Below are 18,361 nucleotides of genomic sequence, written 5' to 3'. Positions count from 1 at the left end.
ATTGTGAAACCAGTGCGATAGAAGCGTTGAATTTGTATACGAGATGCGAGATAGGGGATGGAAATTAATCTCTTTTATAAAAGATCACTGATGTTCTTTGGAGGGAGGTATCATCATGCGTCATTAATTTTTCTCCTCGTCTCGTTTTGGGTTGCGAGAGGAGATTGTCTTCTGTGAATTGTTTTCTTATATTATTATGTTTTCAATGGTGTACAATAATTAATTTTTCTCCTCGTCTTTTTTTTGGTTGCCTGGTAGAGATCGTCTTCTGTGAATTGTTTTCTAATATTATTATGTTTTCAATGGTGTACAATAATTAATTTTTCTCCTCGTGTCTTTTTTGGTTGCCTGGTAGAGATCGTCTTCTGTGAATTGTTTTCTAATATTATTATGTTTTCAATGGTGTATAATAATTAATTTTTCATTTATGCATTCATTCATACCACTCCAACCAAAAGATCACAATTTCTTATCAAACACATTAAGAATCAAGTAACAAAGTAAAAAAAACCTGCTTCGTCTTTGAGAAAGTCGGTTGAAAAAAGTAGAGAGCTGTTATGTGTTTTTATTTACTATGGACTATGTTTCACAAAATAAGAAATTCGTTAAAGACTGACTAAGAGAACTTATACCTATGTTTGGATTCACTTCATATACTATATATTAGCTACTACCACTAACTAAACGCAATATTTATAATAATAGGTCTAGCATAATTATTACTTAATACATAGATGTAATATCATACCTTTAAATCGATGAATATATTATCAAACACCCAAAGCAGCTCATGAACTAACAAAATACACTCTTATAACAATAGTATAGATTACATAATCGTTTAAAAATGAATCGAAGATTTCCCAAAAGGCGCACATTCTCCACGGTGAGGCATGTCCTTACCTTACCGCATTTAAGTCGGATCGGGGCTATCCAGCGTTCTGATAAATTGTTACTACTCACGAAAGCAGAAGGTCAAGTTCTTTAATATATAGCTATGGAACATAGCAACCGAGAATGTTTAGAGTGGGCTTACATTCAATTTTATTTATAATACCTCTGTGCGAGTTTATTTTTGATCTGTATGATGATAGATAAATAAATAACATGAATAATATGACGTTATATTACAATAAAACAAAAAAAATTATTGTGTATATATAAAAATAACACCACGCGAACATATTTAAATTTACCATTTGAGTAAATATATTGTAAGGAATACGTATAAGAAATATTTTAAAAAATTATCTGCATCATAATGTTTGATATAAATTATTATTAGATTAAATTTCATATCTAAAATAATTATGTTTCATAGAAGTAACTTCTTTTAAAAGCGCCGTTTAATATGTATAACAAGCAAGGAAATCGGTTGTTACCTTTTTTGAATCTTAAATCCTACTATCCTACTAATATTATAAATGCGAAAGTTTGTAAGGATGTGTGTGTGTTTGTTGCTCTTTCACGCAAAAACTACTGAACCAATTGCAATGAAATTCGTACGTAGATAGCTGGATAACTGGAATAACATATAGGCAACTTTTTATCCCGATTTTCTTACTTACGCGGGTGAAACCCCGGGGCGTAGCTAGTAATTAATATAGATAAAAAAGTAAAAATTACGCTTTATTGATAGAATCATCTAAATTGTCTCACCACGTAAAAAAAATATTTCATCCTGGCGCTCCCAAACAGGATAATTTATTTAATTCATGAAATTATTGTATCACCACCGATCCTTCATAAGTGTACAAAGTTTGAATTAAATCTATGCGTTTAAGGTCAACATCATGTCTAAAAGAGTCGGTTACATACAAACATAATAAGGTATAGGTGAAGCTTTATAGCGTGGTAACAAATAGATTTTCAAAAGTAATGAATGTGGAATGATGATGACTTTAGGGGATGGTTGAGGCAAAAGTGATAGAAGTCTATAAATTATCAAATAGATTATATAAATACCGCGCAAGTGACGCCGCGGGCTATTCTATAAATAAAACTGTTGGAGCTAGCAAAAATAGCTCACAAAACCGAAAATAAAATAGTTTATTATTTTTATAACTTAAATATCCATTTTGAGTTATGAATATATTAGAGGTCCGTGTTTCACTCAGGTGAAGTCTGTGTAAATTATATTATACATGTATACAGGTCAACTATGTATGTGCTCAATTTCATCATAAAAAATCTCTAGTGAAATACATACGAACGTTCCGTTTAAATTTTTAATATTTTGTGAGATATTTGAGTCGTGTGTTCTATATAAATATTAATTAAAGATTCTAGCTCGAAGTGAATATATCATTGTTTAAAAACATTTTCAGCCGACTTAAAGAAGGATGAGGTTGTCAATTCAACTGATTGTTTATATTTGTTACCTTAGTACTTTTTACTGAGTGAACGGATTTTCGCAATGTTTTTCTTATTTGAAATCTTGTGTCTCCATGTTCCATATAAATTTAGACTAGTTCTCACAGTTTGAAGGAAGTTTGGTTTTTAAAAATAATTATTAGCTTTTATTGTTATATGATAAAATCATATTTTAAAGTCCTATTGAAATTTTTTTGATATTAAAGAAAGTAAGAGAGGATTTGTGTTAAAATCATTATCATATTTAATTGATTAAATGACTCAAACGTATACGAAAACAATTAATAGGTACACTTTTTTCTCAAGTTAGTTGTAAATAAAAATCTACAAATAAAATTATTAATGAAAATTGACAAATAATACGTTATGTCGGTTTAAATTAGCTTTTGTCCGCAACTTCGCGTAGTCAATTGTAATTCAAAGCGGTAAAAAGTTTCCTATCAAAAATCATATCACAAAATCGCTCTGTTACGATGTGAGAGAAAAGCAAACGAACAAACATACGCACTTACTCATTTATAAAATTAGGAATAATGAAAACTGATCTAATACATCTTATTCAATTTTAGTAAAATATTTACGTAATTACACTCAAAACTCTAAAGTGAGACCAAATGACAATTATTCCCTATTAGCTGAGCCCCGCGGTTTCACCCGCGTAAGTCCGTAACCCTTAAGAATATCGGGAAAAAAGTTGCCTGTATGTTATTCCAGTTGTCCAGCTGAAATATCAAATTTCATTGCAATCAGTTCAGTAGTTTTTGCGTGAAAGAGCAACAAACACACACACATCCTTACAAACTTTCGCATTTATAATATTAAATTTAGTTATTCCCTATTAAACAGAAAAACAATCACGTCAATCATTTAAAAACACACGTAGTTATAACAAACATCTGACCAAGCCAAATAATAGAGAAACACTAAAAAAAAATCTAAATGATCGGGTTCGATTCCTAAATAAACGTAATTGGAATTATCTTTTTAAAGTTCCTAATTTAAAAAAGAGGTAGCAATTTACCAGCTCCTAGTATAATTAAATGGAAAATGCTTTTTAAATACCCATCGCATTCCGGCAGTGGAAACGAAGTACACTCGATTGATTAATAGACGATAGACCTAGAAATGCTCTTTTTGCGGAGTAGCTTTTATCTAAGTATAAGAGCTTCGTTCATCGTCCGTTAAAGTTGATTGCTAGGCCCTGAACACATGGTGCGGTACAAATAAAAAAAAAATAAATAAACATGATTGGAAATATACTCTACTTGATGCAAATATCACGTTTTCGGTAGTGTTATGATGAATAGTCTTTTTTTAATAGCCTGCCGCTAACATATAAAAAAGTACAATTATAAATGTGTGTAGATAAATAATATTGTAACTGAAATAACAGATATATTATCTACATGTCCTACTAGCACATATGATTTAAGGGCGTTGAAAACTTTTTCAATTACATGCTGTACCGTGAATATAATATTTTCTTGTGTTTAATATTACGCAAGTATTGGACATTTAGAAATTAAAGACTGTGTGATGTGTTTAAAAAAATTTAGCCTAGACCTGGAGTAAAATACTACAATAAATAAATCGCGTTTTATAACCTGCTAAAAAGTCTTTAGTTCCCTTAATGTCATCTTAATTTAAACACAATTTATTGAACCAAAACGTTTTGACGACATGCATAAAATATTTATGGTAATATGGTGTTTAAGAAATTGTTGTAACAATTTGTGCTATACAGGAGTGTTTTTCTATTATAATTGACAAAAGGGTTGTGTAATATAGAACTAAACAATATCATTATCATAAAAAATATAAAAAAAATTTGAAGCCGCGACCTAACATTACACAACCAAAGCCATACACTTAGCGTGAGCTCTATTATCATTTAGCAGAATATTGCATCATCTATTTATTTATGTAATCAATATTCATTCATCGATGCTTGATATGCAGTATTATTTTTGAGACGCCAAGTATACACCAGGCCTAACCGCACCGCACCGGCGCATGACGCAGGCAGCCGCAGTGCGGTACATGCGAGCGGAATACGACACCACAGCTCTCATTAATCGGGACCTTGGATAGACACTTTTCCACTAAACGATACTTTACTCAACAGTATAAGCGATTGTACTTCTTAATTCGTTGATAGAAAAGCAGAGGGGACAATACATACAGCTTAGTCTATCTAATGACAGCTCAAAATTGGAACGTCATCTACGTGTTTTATTCTCTCACATTTTTTAAATAAATAATTCACACGCTAAAAAAATGGACAGTTAAAAATAATTCACATTTTTATTCACAAACAAATGTGATTGACATTCAATAGCGTTGTTATCAAAATCCTTTCATAGTATGCGAATAAATCGCAAATTCATACAACAAATTCGAATACATTTACATAATATACAGTCTGGTAAATTTAACATATAGTTAAGTATAAAACTCGTCACATGATTGATGAGGACGGCGTGACAAATGAGCCTCATTTGTGGCAAGCACGTGCTGCGTGATAATCACGTTAAATATTTTATTATCTGTATTTATATTATTGACGTTTGATGATTTGATTGCATCTGTGACACTAATGGTATTTGCTTTAAATGCTGATTGTTAGTTGCGTGCATACATTGCCAATGTAAATAAAAAATAGTTTGATTGTCCGTGATTGATGTTCCATGTGAAAATTAATTATATAATTACTTAGCGACCTGCCCGGCTCCGGTACAATGTTGATACTAAATAGTAAATATACTATATTTGCATTGTTATATATAAATAAATTTTCTTCTTAAATACTTTTATAACAAAATAACACGCATCAAAGTCTTAATTCAATACAGAATATAAAGATATAAGGAATAAGCTTACAAAGGGACAGAGCGGGAAACGACTTGAATTTATAATATGCAGTGATTTTCAATTAATATCTATTATTAAATTAAATTTATAACTAGGTCATGTAACTGTCATTTAATTGAATTGTTTCATACGAAATGCAAAATGAATTGTGAATTTGTCAGTTTTAACCGGATGAAACAGGCGAACAGGCATCAACGCATCACCATAATGTAATTGACATAACAATGAGCATGATGTTATTATCTGTGCTGAATACGATTACTATGCTGAATGTGTGATGAAAATTGTTTTATCTGTATTTTCAAAACATTGGCGCCTAAATCCCCATTATCTGAGTACATGTCTTTATAATACTTTTATTCTTCTGCTGTTGAAATTTGTTTTCTATTAATTTTAATAGTTTCATTAATAATTATAGTTCAGAAATCTAATAATCACGCTTTAACGTTTGAATCAAATGAAAAGAGCAAGTGAAACAATCTCTTGCTCTTATACAGAGCGTATGTAAGGAAATTATTAAGTCCTAGCGAACCTAATCAGGATAATAAGATAAACTTATGAAATTATCGTATAATCTTTTATAAGTGATCAAAGTTTGAACTACATTTGTCTGTTTAAGATGGGTCGAAAACTATTCTAAGTTAATAAATGAAGTATACAGATAATCACAATTCGCTTTTGTCAACCGAATAGGCACGTACAACTCAATTCAAACAATGAAACATTATCTTTAATTCGTCTAATAAAAATGAACAATATCAATAAAAAATACAATATTTAAGTGACTCGTTATGAAGTTGAGTAGTCCCGACCCCCTTGAGTCACTGTAAGTGCCCTGCTCTTAGTTAGAAAACAATATGAATTGTGAATGGGCCATATAAATTATACATTTTTAATCTACGACATTTTAATAGTTATAATTGATAATTATAAAATATATGCGTGTTGTCTTTTTTATGCGTACGAGAATGTGAGTGAGTGCGCGCATGCATGTGTGCGTGAGTACGAGTGCGTACACAAACTTTTTAATTTTTTTTTATTTTTTATTAAACTTTTCGTGAAATCTTTGTTTTTTTTCGGTTTTGATTGTCTCTTGTTTTTTTTTTTTCGATTTTGATAACTCCGTGTCATTTTAACTGATTAGCGTCATTCTATTTATGTTTGCAAGGAAACAGTTGTCAAATTTTAGACTATGAAGTGTTTATTCCCCCCAGGGATCTGGGTGCCATTCTTATATCAAAAAAATATTTGCAAATACCACTGGAGGAGAGTAGAAATCATTTTACTTTGATTTGTTAACGTGTGTTTTGCTATCCCTGTAGAAATAATTTTTCTTTCTTTTTTTTTAATCAATCAATACTGCCATCAATTTATCAAAATCTTTACCCGATTGTTTGCTATGACCAAATGAACCAATATTGAATTTGGAAAACGATCTATCATCTTTAATGACCATAGATAAAATAAATTACCTTGACGGTATTCAATATTGATTCTATTACGTTTAATAATAATATTAAGAATGAAGTAATGTAATCGGAAATTGGCCCGCGCTCCGATTCCTCCTTTTAATGGAAGGCTGAATTGGGTTATCGTATCGCGCTGGTGGCTTTTTTCAATAATGGCGGTTTTTAATGATATTAAACGCTTCTCTTTATTTCGTTTGGAATTCGAAATTGTTTTATGTATGAACGTTATTTGATAAAGTGAGTAATTTCGATAGTTGTATCAAGAATAGTATGGAACATTTAAGATTTATGCGTCGATATTACAAGGAATTCACGTCAATATAATGAAAATTTAATAATATGAAAAGTTATTGGCTTTACATGGAAAGCTAGACAGGAAAAGTTATTTAAATTTATAGATATTTGATGAATAATGGTATGAAATATGAATATATTTTTTTTAACATATAAAAATAATAATTGAGGGAAGAGAGGCTTTTGCCCAGCAGTGGGACAGTCATGGCTGATTAAAAAAAAAAATAAAAGGTTTCGAATAATCATTTATTCACTTTATTAAAATTGAATTTAATAATCTCTTTATTGTTATCGCCTATGAGACAAACCTGGACATTATCTCTTTTTTATCAAATATACCTGTTCATAATTTTTAAATATCACAACAGATTATATTCATTATTACATTTGAAGTGAAGATGTAAAATGTATGAAAGCGAAAGATTTTCAATGCTCAGTGGTGCTTAAAATGAAGTTAGATGTGTTTTCAACAACTACGGAAATGCTGGCGATATTTTATAAATAATGTATTGAATGTAATATTGGTTTGAATTCAATGAATTTATAGCGAAAATATTCATGTTATTTTAATATTTTGTAAGGCGGTAATGTTAGAACGTCCAATGCATATAATTATGTAGGTTAAATGTTTTAACCGATGTATTTATAAACTAAATATGCGCCCCCGTCTTCACCCCGCATTTTCTGATAAGTTAAAAATTTACAAATGTATATCGCTCTTCTATTTCCAGACAGAAAAAAACAGCCAAATAGCGATCCTGTCCAAGTAAAAGACAAACAAATAAACACAATTTTTCATTAGTATGTGGGAGAACGTTGTAGGTACAATATTTTATTGATAGTACAGGTCAAAATTATTATTGTTTAATACAAACTGAGGGTCAATTTAAAATACACTTTATTTTAAAACATATGTAGGTACTCTGAAATGTACGATACAACTGGTTTATATTTACCAAAGATTAGCTTACTGTTTCTAAACGTGTTTCTAACAAAAATAATAATTACATACAAACGAACAAAGGACATCCTCCTTTTTTGAAAGTCGTTTAGAAAGAAAGCAGATGTGTAGGATATTTATTATTTATAAAACGGTATGACAATGGAAAATCAACCTTAAAATCAACCAACGGTTGAAAGAACCCTTTTGAATGATTGAGAAATAGTCCATATTTATTATTGATGACAAAAGGGTTATATGAATTGCATGATTTTTATGGATTTGTTATAATATATCACGGGGTACTTGAGGTTGGTTTTTACGAGGTACTTGAAATTGAAGCTATATTTTATTTACTTTTTTTTCTCTTCTCGCTGGATGTGCTTTTGATATGAATATTAATTTATTATCATTCTGGTAAGTAAATATAATGATTTATATAATTAACTAGAGGTCCACCCCGGCTTCGTACGTGGTACTTATAAAACCCAAAGCCTTTCGCAATAAATGGGCTACCTAACAAGAATTTTTCAAATCGAACCAGTAGTTCCAGAGATACAACAAACAAACTACAGCTTTATAATATTAGTATAGATTTACTCTATACATATGAATTTCATTAAACTATACTGCTATATTATTTTATGTACAACTAAATATAGAAGTTATCACTACTAGAAGTAAAGCAAATTTTATAATAGTAAAAATAATGTACCTAATTAGTTAGTTATAACCTCAATGACTGTATGTACGCAAAGAAATCTTCAGAAATTCCATGAAGCGAAGTGTTCGGTGTTCGTCCATGTTTTTACGTACTGTACCCTAAAAAGACGCGATGTAAACAGGGTGTGTCACGTAAAATCAATATCAACCCATATGGGAGATGTGATTGTTAGATATATAACATAAACGGCTTTTTTCTATGTACCTCTCATATATTTTTATCTTCGTTGGAGGCGTTGCGTGTGATGATATATTGGGTTATGATAATTATTTTGGAACTTTAGAATTTTTATAATAAAGGTAATTTATTGAAGGTTTTTGTATAAATTGAATGAAATGTTTGGTAATTCGCTTAACTATGGAGTATAGAAGGATCATTTTTCAGATAGATACCAGACATAAATTACAAATTAAAGAAATATGTAAAGCGTCCAACATAAATAACATTCATAACGATTACACCCAAATTGAATGTAAATTAAATAAATTAACGTTCTTACAGAAAATTTAATTAATTATTATAATAATCTAATAATCTATTCAAAATTAATAGAAGTGAAATTAAGTCTCCAACCTTAGTTTTAATATCCATTGGAAGAAACAGTACTGCCATAGCAACCAGAAGTATCTTCACATTCCCTATTATTCATCCATAAATTAATACTTTCTATAGTAAAGGTAATTAAATCAGTTGAAATTAATAAAAACAAACAGGGGAGACGCAGGTGCAAAGTGTTTAATTGCAAAATATACACAACACATGTGCATCCAATGAATATTTATAGAGAACTTTTATTTATGCCATTCCATGATCGTAGTGTTGAATATGCTGTAGGATTAAATCGTTATTCTTTTAGAAATTAAGGACTTTTTAACGGATTTAAACGCGATTTATTCATTATATTAATAACCCGACGTTTCGAACACTTTACAGCGAGCGTGGTCACGGGGAGACTGTCTCGCCGTGACCACACCGTTAAAAAGTCTTTAATTTCTAAATGTATAATACTCACGTAAAATCAAACACAAGAAAATACTATCGTTATTCTTGTGAATAAATTATTTACTTTGTTTGTGTTTTGATTATTCAATGACGAGCTCTTTTTTCAATGAATTAATACAGAATTTAATTTGATTCAAAGACTCCCTTTAATGTATCGTCGCAAAAGCTGCTCATTTAAAATCTTGGTTATGAAAAGCATTGTTTTACTCCGAATTTCAGCTCGTTTTCGTTGTTAGAAATTATGCCAAAATAATATAGTAAAAATACTGCTCGTCTACCAAATAGAAACTGGTAAGAAAACAGTTCTTTGCGATGACAATAGTCTTTTGTACGACAGAATTACAGAAGATAAATGTATAAATTGCGATGAAAGGAGCGGCAGGCGTGTCTCCTTTATGATTTGGGCATTTAGGCTTGATAATATTCTGTCTTTATAATTATCACTGTCTCAAAATCGATTCTTATAATGTTGTTTTCACATAAAAATAAACGATTCCGGCCTTGACATCGAGACAGATTGTTATGCATATGTGTAATTTATTCATAGGAATCGTGGTTTATGTGAAAATTGTCTATGCCGCTGTGGAAGGTCACCAGACGTTGCTGCAAGGACGGTTGTTGAATTATGGTCATTATTATCAATCTAGGTTATTATACTGCAAGGAATCAGCTGTTTGTAAGGTTAAGATTTATGTATATCGATTTGACTGGTTATAATGAACAGTGATCGTATTATGAACAATAAATATTTGTTTGCTTTGTATGTCGTGGCGAAATTAGATATAAAATTACCTGAGCCTATTAATATTATAAACGCGTAAGTTGGTATGAATGTTTGTAACTATTTCATGCAATAAACTCTGTTGGGATCTGTATGAAATACAGCTGCGCCCCACGGTTTCACCTGCGTAAGTCCGTATTCCGTAGGAATATCGGAATAAAAAGTGGCTTATATGTTATTCCAGTTGTTGGTTCAGTAGTTTTTGCGTGAAAGAGCAACAAACACATACACATCCTTACAAACTTTCGCATTTATAATATTAGTAGGATGGTACATTATAAAGTAAAAGATAAATCTAAAATGAACAAAATGTTTTATAATTATATTTTAGTAATAATTTTCTTTTCGTTGCAGTGTAACGTTACGACACACTGTACATAACACAGTACATACTCTGCATTAACGTATTACTAATTCTCTGAAGGTTATACGAAAAATAGAGTACACTGCAACCTTTGCTATTTGTCATGAGACCTATTAGAGATATGCACGTATCTGTAACAATTACCGCCAAGAGGCGCATTTCCTTCAATGATTAGAAGTTGATTTAAAAATGATCATATTAAATGTTTATTCTCGTCCTAAATTAGTACAATAGATAACTAGATAATAGATAACGGGAGATGTAAAATGTCTAATTTCTGTAAAAACAAGATGTGCTTTATGAAATGTTACAGCGAATATACATTCGCAGTAACTAGAAACTCCAGTTGCCGGGTAAATAGGCATGAAAAATAAATACGTACTTTACCCCGGACGAAATAATTTCCCCAAGTGCCCTCGAGCTAGTTTCCGGAAAAAAGAAAGTTCGTAGAAACTCGTTTTTTTTTGCCGACGGTACTAGTTCAGTTTAGTTGAGCCGAGTACTCTTCACAAGCTGGACAAATTGCTCATGAGAGGGTTGGTGTATACGATTGGATATTTCGCCCGTTACGTTTCTCAGACTAAGTTTACTGGGAACTGAAGTCGATAAATAGCTAGCAACAACTGGGTTAATAAAGTATTATTAAAATTTGTTACAATGTATATTATTTTGCGTCTTGTATTGCATTATGGGTCCTGTAATTTACATAAGAATAGCTTTTAATCCTTCAAGACTAATGGGATGTATATTTGTTATATTAAATAGTGTTTTGGAAATCTATATTGCATGTTATAAAAGAACTGATTAGTTATATTCGAAGTATAGCTTTGATTCGTTACATTTCATCCGGGCCTATATTAGTAGGTAAATAATTAAAATGTTTCAAAATAGAATGGGAAGCTTAATAGAGTTTAAATTGTATGTTTATAGCTCTAACCTTATAATTATGGTTTAATCTTCTTTTAGCGGTAACGGCAAAACTACTATACGAGTATACATTTCTTTAATAGAAATCTGTAGTCCTGCTTATAAAACATGTTATGTAACGAATAACATAGTGTATCAAAACATTCATATATTATATTCGTAAACTAATAAATACTTCTGAATTGCATTTCAAACGGAATGTTTTCTCGGAATGAAAGCGAGAAAATCTTTTATTTAATTCACATAAAAGCTCCGTCTTTAGATTTAAATCTTTCTGGTCTTATTTTCTAAAGCTGCAGTAAGGTCTTATTTTTATATGCAACGATATGACCTGCTGACGTTTCTTTTAAGTGCATTTTAACAACCCAGTTTATATTCAATAATGTATGAAGCTATGGAATTTAGTGTATGTTACATACGTATAATAATGTCTCAAAAGGAAAGAGATTGATATCTAGTCAAATTTTACAAATTGTTGTTTATAAATTCTACAAGAAATTTAGTAGTATGACTTATGTGGCCTGTTTTTCAGATGTTTGAATAACGTCCTACATCTTACATGTAACTAATTTTAAGCTTAATTAAACGTTGGTGTATTAAGTGAAGTAATTACGGAGCTAATCAACACATAGGCCACTGACCTGGATTCTCGCAATCAGCTGATTGCTTAGTCGCAAAAGGATATTGAAGACGTATTGAATGGGAACTAGTCGTTGGTCATTGCTAATAACAATATGCTTAATAGAAAGGTTAATATGTATATAGAATAATATACGGGTTGTGTGTGTGTGTTGTCATTTCGATGATAGGAAAAATTTAATGTGTAGCGGTTCTATTTAAATTTAGAACGAATGATTGTAGGACAATGGATATGTATTATTTATTTTTTTATGATGCAGGCCCTGATTATTCTGGCCAGTGTGTCTGTTTTATTTATAAAATATATTCCACCTATTTATTGTTATTTCAATAATACTAATATTCAATATTATTTTATTGTATTTGTTGAATTATTTATTGCAATATACTTGTACAACAAGACTTGTTTTAGGTTATTGTACATCAACTGTTTTAATTGAAAAATCAATAATAGCCCTTAATCTATTCGTATAGTAATATCCTCGCTTTACCAAAATTGCATTTTTCCAAAAAATAGATATTTAGCAATTATACATTGTAATAGTATATTTCAAATAGAACAGTATATCTAGCGGGATACTATGACATCAGCAGTTCTAATTTCGGTATTGGAAAGTGATTGAACTAGACCACCTATGTAATTATACCTAATGTAGGACGTCCTAGTAACTCTAGGGGAGTTACTAGTTTTCCAATAATACAATCATCGCACTAAAAAAAGAACATATGGGAAGTATGATCTGCAAAAAAGCAAAAGTCTGTACGTTTATACAATTAAAATGGCCTCTGAACAAAATACAAGAGACAGAATGCATGAGTCATGACCGACGTTTGTAAATAAATAAAACGAAGTTTATCGTTTCAGGCAGTGAAGATAAGTATGTGAAGAGGCTTGGTCGCGCATGTGTCAAGAACTCCTGTCATGGCGTTTCGGAGATAGTGCCAGGTAAATTTTACGATAAAGTTACGATTTTTTTTTACTTTTGGCATAAATTTGGACATAGAAATACTAGATTTATGCTGCTATCTTATGAATCTTTCCTATTCTTAACAGAACAATTTGTATTGAAACTCATGTCATTCGATTTACGCCTACTTTAAAGTTTCTGTATTATACACTAGCTGTTTGCTGGCTCCGCACAGTTAGTGTTTTTGTGTGTTGAGCAAAAATTTAAAAAGTTTTTATCGCTATGCAAACAGACAAATACAAAAAACCAGCAATCATTCAACCGATATTGGGACGACATACAAAAATATAATCAATACATTACATTTTGTATCTTACTACGTAATCGATTTTTCTAATAGTTATTCGAATAAATTGCGTCCAAGTCACGTCACAGACTGTCAATGTTCATGCAGCACCGAACATCCGCTAGATTTGAAAATGGAACAGTTCAAAACCGATGAATATTCATTCGCGTTTTCTTTATTTACGTTAGAATTCGTTACCCGCAATTTCATCGATATTCAAAACGAACAGCTATAAGAGTTGCCCTATTCATCGTACCTTTTATCGATAAATATTCGATACAAAATCAAATCACAGCAGTTATACATTATATAAGGTGAAGCATGGCACAATCGCGTCGGGGTTGTGAGAAAAATATAATTACGTCATTTGTATGTGAGGGCACGCGCCTGAGCGTGAGTTGACTGCGAAGTGAGATAGTGATGTCGACACCTCGATAATTTGACTGACGTTCCTGGAATACAATGAGCTGTGATTTTACATAGATTTTAGTATGAGATTTGATGTATAATGCCGTGGGATTTTATATATTTGGACTTTAAAATAATTATGTTGATTTCTGATGTCACTGTTGTGATGTTTAAAGGTTCGTTAGAAAATGTTTGTGATTTTATTTTTCAGTTCTGATTTCAAATTAATGAATAACGATCTAAAGTGTTTGAGAAGAATAATGAGGATAGTTGCAATAATTATAACAAATGCAATTAATTACGACATATTAAAAAAGTATCAATTAAATATGTACAGTTCATAGCACTTACTAGTACTAGTTCTTAATGTAGCTACTCATATCACATATTAATACAATAATCAATTTTTACTTATTCAATTTACATAATAGCAAATAAAAACATTTCAAACTATTAAAAAGTTACTAACCAATTTTTATGATAAAATTCAATCAAGTGTCGCCAAATATCGACTATCGACAATACATCACTAGTTGCTCTGGATAAAGTTTTGCTCTTTAAGTAGTACGTGACCGTATAAAAAGCTAAAGTGGAAAGTCACGGTCGGAACAAAAATTAACTGGTAATTATAAGGAGAAGTTAATATCGTTTATATTTGAATTTCTACTTAGAGAATCTAAGCTTTTGCGTACTTTGGGCATTAGTTTCAAGTATGGCCAATTTATAGCGATATTATATACTAGATTTCTATGGAGTCGCGTATATTTCATGTTAGACATTACATAAAGAATTCCATCTGATATACACCTAGTATGATTTATTTTAAATGCAGTTCCTATTCTTGTGTAACTCCTCATCAAAATTGATCCAATCTTTTAGACGTGACAGCGTAATACATAGACATACAAATAAAATTAACAGAATAAACGTTCCATAACATTTTATATATACATGAGTTTTTACGTCTTCTATAGTTATTACGTCTTCTATAGCGTAGTTAAATATAAAAATACAAAAAATTAGGAATAGGAATAGGGAAACAGTACAGTTCAAACCATAATCCACCGCGCTGGCCAAGTGCGGGTTGGCAGATGTGATGTGTCATCGAACTTTTTATTCTTAGTCGTGCCGGTTTCTTCAAGATGTTCTTCTTCACCGTTTCGAGTAGTGGTGTTGTGGATAATGTGAAGATAAATCAAAAAATCAATTTATTTCATTCACGCTCCATCGCTCTCTCCTGCAAGCAAATATATACCAACATATTTTGATATCCTCTCTTAAAGTCGTTTAGAAAATCAGCGAATCTCAAGCAATTGATAAAAATAATTATAATATAAAAGAACCGAAACAAATAAATTAATTAATTTACGTTAATCAACGCCACCAAACCATTGGCTACAATACTTCTACGCCGTAGCAGTGCTACGAGTGCTTGCGAACAGGTCCAGAAATTAAATAAATTTAATATAGTTTTATAACAAAACAAATTCATTTTAGTCCCTTGGACAGCCCAAGTCGAGGTTCGCGGTCCTCGACAAGGAGGGACGCCCTGGAGCGTGTCGCTACCAGGGTGAACCCTCAGTTCACCCACGCGTCCGTGCTAATATGCAGTAGCCCTTCAGGCTAGCATTGAGAATCACCACATAAAAACAAAAAAAAAAAAACTCACTTTAGTTTCATAACCTACTAGACAATCTCACTTGCTCTTATATAGTGTTAGAAAAGCATTTAATCCTGCCCATTAGGATAGTAACACACTCATGAAATTATAATGCTGTCACCGATCCTTGATGAGTGTACAAAGTTTGAATTAAAACCGAGTATAAAGGAGTCGGTTTCTTACAAACATATAGGTGAAGTTAATAAAAGCGTGTCAATAAAAAACAAATAATAAACTTAGCCACACAATCAGCAGTTCCTTTGCCTTTGCTTAATCAATATATTGTCTTTTCGTGTCAAGGGCGTATGTACCTGTACACCAGTTCAACCATAAGCCATTGTATTTACGAAAAACAGCCGACTACGCTATTCCATCTGAATTTAATCAAAATAACAATAACCTTCGCGATTAAAGGAGGTGAAATGTGTATTCTTATAACATTCTCGTTTATATGTTGAGGAAAAATTTGGGATGTTTATCTTTCTAAATATGCTGTCTTGTGATAATATTGTGGATGTGGTACCCAAAGGAAGGATTCTGAGAACTGTTATACTCAATCATTTTGAAGTTTTATTAATAATATTTAATGTATTAGTAGCTAGAAGAAGCTTCATTTCATTACATGAAACATTGTTATCATCAGCCCATATATGTTCCCACTGCTGGGACACAGGCCTCCTATAAGAGTTCAGGCCATAATCAACCACGCTGGCCAAGTGCGGGGCAAGACGTCACATGTCGTTTTTGATTTTCAGACATGACGTTTTCCTCACGATGTTTTCCTTCACCGTTTCGAGCAGTGGTGATGTTATTCACATGTGCAGATAAATAAAAAATCAATTTATTTCCTTATTTCCTGCACGCTCGTCTGGTCTCGAACCCCGACTTATCGATTTTGAAGTCCGAGGTCCTCACCACTGAGCCACCACTGCTTGCACTCCATGAAATATTATTAATGCATTAAAGTGTAACAAAACATTTCTAATATCACAATGTTTTAATGCGATCGTCATATTTAGTATCTTTTATATTAATGGTGCTTTGTTTTTTTTACATAAAAAGTCCCCAGTGAATAAATAACCGTTTACGATAAAAGCGAGATTGTAATCATTAAAATTGCGATACACGTGTAAGTTTTTTTAGCTGTCATAGTAACATAAACTTTGTGTTTATAATGGGTTTCATTATAAGCTAAAGCAAAATTAATTTGTATTTGTATTTTTCGTTTCTACCCTAAATATCATCATCAATATGATAACATTATCTAAGCATTTTGCATTTTTAGTTTTATGGCTTCGGAATACTTTATAAAATTTTTCAGTTATCTAGGTATGTCAATGAACGACTACATTATCTTGCCCGATCTAAACAGTTTTATCTGATACAATTTTTCGTGCCGTTAAACTTTTATTATGCAAATTTTTCATGGACTCATAATGCTCTTCAGAGTAATGTGGGCAGACTATCTGCGTCTATTTTTTTGTCTGTGAAAAGTAAAAAAAAAATTTCAAGAGTATAAATTACTTCAAGGACACATAGTAAGATAGACTGTCGCAGTGCCACCACTCAACGTCTGCTGGAATTGCAAATGGCCAGGCGTATCTTTACTGTGACCTTCTGGCACGCGATCGCGCGATATCGTAAACTGCACTGCAATTTCAAATTTAGAACGTTATATTTTTCGTCGTCAATGCGGCCTGAATTTTAATGTTTATTATTTGGACATCTTTTTTTTGTGATTTTTTTTATACCTATTAATTTAAAAAGTGTAACTGTTATTCATTAAAATCATATAATTTAATGATAGAAACAAACAATTTTAGATTTTCTATTATTTTTTATTATTGGTAAAGAATTGCTGTATATTATATACCCTGTAATATATAATTAACTTAATGAAATAAACTATGATTTCATTTTATTGCAGTTTTATCTCTATATTATTAAAAATAAGATCACAATCACAGTACTTTAATCGTTTAATTACATTTAGGTACAATATCAGCTAATGAGTTTGCAAATAAAATGAGACAGCTGCATGTAATGTAAAAATATTTTAAGATATCAATTCCGCAGTTGCCATATAAAAATAAAATGAACGACATCATCACAAGTAATTCATAGACTAATGACAGTCATGACATAGTTTGAAAGTAGTGGTCCAATTTTGCTGAAAGTCTGAAAAGATTTAATCTGGTCTCATTCTCATCCCCATTCAAATAATTAAGTACTATTTAACAAAAAGGTCTATTTAACTCGTTTCTTTCTTGTTAGATTCTTTTTACACGTGTTCTCTTGAAAATTTCACGCGCCAGGAAAAACTCGGAATGAGGTGAATAATTTAGAAGGCCTTTATGTGAGAACAAAGTATGAGGATGGCTAGAGGTTTTATGCAAACTAAGTCAACAATAGCAACCACTATTGTTTGAGGTTTTTACGCGACTATTCTTTTTTTGAGCGAATTTACTTTTCGCGTTGGATTTTTTGAAAATGGAATAGCAACATCTGCCAATAATTTAGTACAACATGTCGACGTTTGTCTTTTGCCGCATCGATGGTCACTGCACACATTTTTTATTTATTTTTATTTTATTCATAAAGGTACCTTACAGCTATTAATAAGATAATTATTCTAATTACAAATGAGATACGCCA

General features: G+C 31.2%; 1 protein-coding gene across 1 annotated transcript in view; it reads left to right on the top strand.

Annotated features, from left to right (window-relative positions):
* Positions 1 to 18,361, top strand: part of LOC119830181 (acetylcholinesterase-like) — a 37,013-nt gene that overhangs the window by 7,047 nt on the left and 11,605 nt on the right. The window contains exon 2 of the mRNA XM_038353092.1: positions 13,250 to 13,330. The gene's annotated coding sequence lies outside the window, so the exon portion shown is untranslated. The remainder of the gene's footprint in view (positions 1 to 13,249; positions 13,331 to 18,361) is intronic.

Source organism: Zerene cesonia, chromosome 11 (genome assembly GCF_012273895.1).
Source record: "Zerene cesonia ecotype Mississippi chromosome 11, Zerene_cesonia_1.1, whole genome shotgun sequence".
In the NCBI taxonomy this organism is placed as follows: domain Eukaryota; kingdom Metazoa; phylum Arthropoda; class Insecta; order Lepidoptera; family Pieridae; genus Zerene; species Zerene cesonia.
This window is presented reverse-complemented; position numbering and strand designations above follow the sequence as displayed.